We start from the raw sequence: 6,127 nt of genomic DNA, 5'->3' as shown, positions 1-6,127 counted from the left end.
TCTTGTATGTTGGCTAATCGAAACTTGTGGCCAACAATGTGGTTGGCACCAGTCACTCAAAGAAATCTTTTTCCTAACATTCTGGTGTGTTCGTCAGTGACTGTAGTGATACGGAGCTTGGTGGGCCTCCAATCCTGTGGTCTTGAGCCGTTCATACCAGCAGGGGTTCCAAGGCGGACCAGGGAGATGGCAGGGCATAGGGTGCCATTAAGGTTGAGGTCCACATACAGCCCCTGGGCCCAGCCTAAAAGTCCCAGCTGTGACTTGAAAAGGGGGGAAGAGTTTGTGGTGGGTGGCAGATCCCCCGTTGTGCCACCTCGCGCTAGTATGATGTTGGCATAGGCAGTGGGCTTCTTGGGGCTGGTGCTAGGCAGTGATGTGCAATGTGGCCTGGCTCTCCACACCAAAAACACCCCTCTGCCAGATGTCTCTCCTGGCTCCCAGTCGTGGTCGTCGTGGAGGTGCACTGGTGAATTGGTGGGCCACTTCTTTGTTGTTGCTCCCCTCATAGTCTGGCGTACCCAGTGTCTCATGCTGGGAGGGCAGTCACTGTTGACTAGCTTATGCTTGACCCGCTCTGCTTCAGCAAGGGTCCCAACCAAAGTTTTTGGTCCATGAGGATCTGCAGGACTCACTTTCCAGGGCAAGGGCAACTTACATTGCTGTCTCGACCGCTTACCAGGAGTTAAACTGAGTGGCCAACTGCACTTGAATGAGGTATGTCTTGAGCGGCTCCTCTTCATTTTATGTGGCAGCTTCATCACAGCAGGAGGTCACTAATTGGATGCACAACTTAACCCATGGTGCAATATGTTGTAACATTAACAGTTACCCATGAAAACTTTTGTTAGACGCATGAACATTAATCACAGCAGAATAGATAACGTGAGTAATTTAACGCACATTTAAACACATATTTTAACCCAAAATAGGATGTTTTGTCTAAGTTATGACCTTAAATAATGGCTAAAGTGTTTTTGTAGAACATTGTGATGTCACAGTGAAGCTGACCTTTGACCTTTTGGACATAAACTGTGATCACTTCTGTTACGACTGGCTCTCAAGCCGCAACAAAAAGAGGGAGATGTGCACGCACTGATCAAAATTTAACAAAAGTATTTATTAAATAAAGGCTGAAGAAGGAATGGGGTGTGAGTATCAGTATCAGTAGTGTGTGTAAGGGTGTGAGTGCTGTGAACAATGTATGGTGTGTGTTGTATGTATGACAACATAAGCTAACAAAAGCAAAAAGGGGAACAAAGGTCTGCTGTGGTGGAAAGTCAGAGAGATAGGTGGGTCCATTTATCCTGGTTGCCATTTATCCTGGTTGGCAATCAGGCACCAATTAGTCCTGCAACAGAGAGCACAACCAGTACACAGGAAACAGGGCCACAAGGCCACAAGGCCACAAGGCCGTAACACCCCCCCCCCCCCCCCCCCCCATAAAGTCTAGGTCCCAAAGAGAACCCTGGCGCCCAGTCAGCCACCCCTTAAAACAATTAAATATAAAACATACCAATATTGTAATCACATAATATAATGCTAAAGAAAAAAAAAACCACCTCACCGCTTACGTGGCCACATCAGCCCACCGCCTCTCCACTCCATCCTCAGCAACTGATATCCTGAAGCCAAATTTAAGAGTTAAGAGGGAGAGGAAGAAGAAGAAGGGACACAGCAAAGGTTAAATTAATATACATAACATAAAATTAATGGCAAGGAGCCCGAGACAACGCGTCCGCCACCACATTGTCCCGTCCCCTGATATGGCAAATGTCCAAACTATAGGACTGCAACATCAGTGCCCAACGAATCAGCCGCTGATTTGGACACTGCAAAGAGTTCAGAAAAGTCAGAGGACTGTGGTCTGTGAAGACCACCACAGGTCCAGAGCCAACATACACACTAAAGTGCTGCAAAGCCAAAATCAAAGCCAGCGTTTCTTTTTCTATTACAGAGTAGTTCAGCTGATGTCTATTGAACTTCCGTGAAAAATAGCAGACTGGCTTGTCCACTCCCAAATCATCACACTGCAACAACATTGCTCCAGCACCAACATAACTGGCATCAACCTCAATCTTAAACTCCCTATCCCACTGAGGAGCAGCCAAAACAGGAGCATTACAAATGAGTGCTTTCACATTCTCAAATGCAGTCTGACACTCTGCAGACCAAACATACTTGACCTTGCCCTTCAACAAATTTGTAAGGGGAGCAACCACAGTGGAAAAGTTCCTACAGAAACAGCGAACCCAACTAGTCCCAAAAAACGCATCAGTTCCTTTTTAGTTGCCGGAGGAGCATAACCATCAATTGCTTGGACCTTTGCACGCACAGGACACACCTTGCCTTGCCAAACGGACAAACAGCCTTTCAGTGCGGTCAAGATGAACATCCCACTCATCAGAATAGATAACCACATCGTCAAGGTACACCGAGCAACCTTCCAGGTCTCCAACAACCTTGTTCATCAGGCATTGGAAGGTCGCTGGTGCATTCCTCAAACCAAAAGGCATCACCTGATAAGAAAACAACCCTGTGGGTGTAACAAATGCAGCAATCTCTTGTGCCCTCTCCAACAATGGAACCTGCCAGTAGCCTTTCAGCAGATCGAACTTGCTGACAAATTTAGCTGACCCCACCTGGTCAATGCAGTCTTCCATCCTAGGAAGAGGAAAACAGTCTGGTTTTGTGACATTATTAACTTTACAAAAGTCAGTACAAAATCTGGGTGTGTTGTCTGACTTTGACATAAGCAAGCAAGGTGAAGCCCAACTAGAACCTGATGGCTCTGCAATATCATTCTCCAACATGTATTTAACCTCAGCATCAAGGAACCTACGTTTCTCTGGGTGGACACGATAAAACCCCTGCTTGATAGGCTTAGACACTCCAATGTCTATGTCATGCTCAATTAAATGTGTGCGAGTAGGTGTATCACCAAACAAACATGGAAAACCTTTAATCAAACCAGCTAGTTGGTTGCGTTTGGAAACATCCAAATGGCTGAGCAAACCATCCAAGTTCCTCAGAGACTCCGAATTTTTCAACCGACCATAAAGTATGGCCTCGTCAGGGCCCGACACAACAACAGGGGACGCAGACACTGACAAACAGGCAGGGTGGACATCTAATACCTGCTCCTGAGCAGGTAACTGGCCCGTACGGGCATGATACGGTTTCAACAAGTTAACATGACAGAGCTGAGTGGAGGACCTACGGTTAGGAATAGCAATCACATAGTTCTGATCTGAAACCTTCTTCACCACAGTATATGGACCAGAAAACTTTGCCTGAAATGAAGATGTCACAATAGGCAACAGAGCAAGCACCTAGTCTCCAGGGAGAAAGACACGATTTTCAACCTGCCGATCATAAAGTTTTTTCATCTTGTCCTGTGCAGAAGACAACTTGCCCTTAGTCGCCTCCTGGGCTTTATACAGCCTGTACTTAAAGCCATTAACATACTCCAGAAGGTTTCTAGGTGGTTCAACCTCCCAATTATCCTGCAAAAGTGCCAATGGACCCCGCACCTTATGCCCAAACACCAGGTCATTGGGGCTGAACCCTGTACTCACCTGGACAACCTCCCTAGCAGCCAGTAACAGCCATGGCAAGCCTTCCTCCCAGTCACCCTTCAGCTGAACACAATATGCACGCAACATAGATTTAAGTGTCTGGTGAAACGTTCCAGGACACCTTGGCTCTGAGCATGGTACGCAGATGCCTGATTATGCGCAACTGCTTCAAAATCTGGGAAAACAAATGGGATGAAAAGTTTGACCCTTGGTCTGACTGTATGACTCTGGGAACACCAAAGATGGACATAAACTGTGTTAAAGCACGCACCACAGACCTAGCTGTGATCGTGTGCAGAGGGTACGCAGCAGGGTACCTTGTACTTTGGCACATCACAGTTAACAAGTAACTAGCACCTGACTTAGAAGGAGGCAAGGGCCCCACACAGTCTATTACCAAATGCTCAAAAGGCTGGGTGAAGAGGTAAAAATTGGTGCCTAGAAGCGGGCCTGGAGGCTCCCGACCTTGTCCTCAGCGATGCTTCTCAGTTGTCCTCTGATGTCAGTCTAGTACCTTGGGTTCATCTAATTAATGCTCAAAGAAACACTGGAGACAGGCAGAGTCCGATGCAATCGAGTTTAATGTGTTCACAAGCTTCAACACATACAACTCATGAGTCAAGCCCCGGAGCCAGACTGAAATCTCGCTCTCAGTGTGCTCGCTTTTATGCTGGTGGAGACTGGGTAGAGTCTCCACCTCTTTTTGTTAATCCTTCCCACTCAGATCCAAATCTGTTGGTGGCAACCTTTTTCTCTTTGTCCAATCATGAACAGGCCCGTTTTTAATGGTGTAATCACTTTCACTTTGAGCCTGGAATTTCCCAAATTTCCCACCCTTAGCTTTGGATTTGCTTTCACTTTATTTTTTAAAAAAACATGTGAATCTTAGGGACTTTCTTTATGCAGCCCCTTGTGCTCTTATGCAATGTGAACCTTTAAATGTGCATCAGGTAATACAAACATTTGAATGTGTGTGTGTTATCATTATACAGAACATGATAGGTTATATGTGTGCTCTTCAGTGTGTGAATACAATGTGAGCTCATAACTTTGTATTGTGAACACTTTGACATGTATAACAATGCTTTAACCCATATAGATGCATCTCGATCAGTTTTATAAGAACTTATACATAAAACATGGTTATCTGATGGTTATGTGGCTTTTGTTTCTTAATCAACTTATGCAGTATAACACTTTTACTTGATTAAGGATTAACTCTTACACTACATGGGCTATAGCTGGTATTGGAAACAATAGCACAGGCTTCAAGCTCTGGTTCGGTTTGCTGGTAAGCTGGCACGTATGGCATGACTTTATGTATGCTGACACATCTCTTTTCAAACGTGGCCAAAAGAAATACCTCAAAATACGGTCGTACGTCTTCCTGACGCCCAAATGACCGGACTCATCATGGGAAACCTGCAACACCAAACTGCGAAACTTAGAAGGCACAACAACTTGGTAAAGAGGATCACCAACAAAGTCTTCCCGCTGAGGTACCCACTTTCTCATCAATACATCATTCTCAACGAAATAACACTGAGCGTGGTTTTTCATCTCACCAACAGGAAGAGCCATCTCCAGCAAAGCCCCCAGGGACTCATCAGCCTGCTGCTCCTTCACCAACTCACTGTGGGAAACAGACCAGGGAACATCAGGACATATCACATCATTGTGCTCTGGAGTATCAACTTTCACAGTGGACTTTGACTGTGCACGCGTCACAGCGCACATGGCAAACACATCAGGGAACTCTGCCTCACTTTTGTCAGGGCCACTGCTAACCAGGGGCTCTGGTGCCACGATAGCAGGAGGTGGACCATCAGCCCACACCCGACTCCTGCAAATATCATTACCCAAAATCATCGTGACCGCATCCAAGGGCAGAGCCGGATGCACACCAACTGTCACTTCCCCCTGAAACAGATCACAGGACAACATCATTTTATGCAGTGGTACATTAAGAACCCTTAACCCCATACCAAGTACAGGAATGAGGGGCCCAATGTACGTGTCATCTGAAAATGGTAAGGCTGATGCTAAAATGAACAAATCAAAAGCAGCAGTGTCGCGCAATATTTTTATTCGCACTTTCTCATCGCTACCTACCAAAGACACAGAAGCTTCACTCATGAAAGGCTCAAAAGACTTTAGCTCTGCACATGACACATGTAGCTGTGCCTCACAACCTGACCACTGTTCAGTAACAGGTGCAACAAACATAGCTGGCCTGGGGCTAGCACTAGGTCCAGTCTGCTTAGACCTGGGCTTCAAAGCAAAACAATTACGCCTCCAGTGCCCTCGTTTATGACAATAATCACAAATTTTGTCAGCCCCACCAAAACCACAGTCATTCTTCTGCTGCAGTTCCTCTTGTCTCCCTGAACTAGCAGACCAAGCACCTCCAGCCCAGGAGTTGTCCCTATGCCCGCTGCAACTGTGAGCAACAGAACCATCCCCACCATGCACAAGAACATAATTGTCAGCCAAAGAAGCGGCCTCAGCTGCCGTCTTGACCTTCTGCTCACTGATATAAGTTGCTATAC

At 46.2% G+C, this 6,127-nt stretch overlaps 1 long non-coding RNA gene across 1 annotated transcript; it reads right to left on the bottom strand.

Moving 5' to 3' along the window:
* Positions 1 to 1,479: 1,479 nt before the first annotated feature.
* Positions 1,480 to 5,363, bottom strand: LOC144462734 (uncharacterized). The gene is made up of 3 exons (XR_013490954.1): positions 5,144 to 5,363; positions 4,942 to 5,013; positions 1,480 to 1,625 (listed from the first exon to the last, which is right to left on the bottom strand). It is a non-coding gene; the product is annotated as an uncharacterized LOC144462734 (long non-coding RNA).
* Between the last annotated feature and the right edge of the window lie 764 nt (positions 5,364 to 6,127).

This window comes from Epinephelus lanceolatus, chromosome 4 (assembly GCF_041903045.1).
Source record: "Epinephelus lanceolatus isolate andai-2023 chromosome 4, ASM4190304v1, whole genome shotgun sequence".
NCBI classification, from domain to species: Eukaryota; Metazoa; Chordata; class Actinopteri; order Perciformes; family Serranidae; genus Epinephelus; species Epinephelus lanceolatus.
Note: the sequence above shows the minus strand (reverse complement) of the source record. Positions and strands in the feature narration are given on the sequence as shown.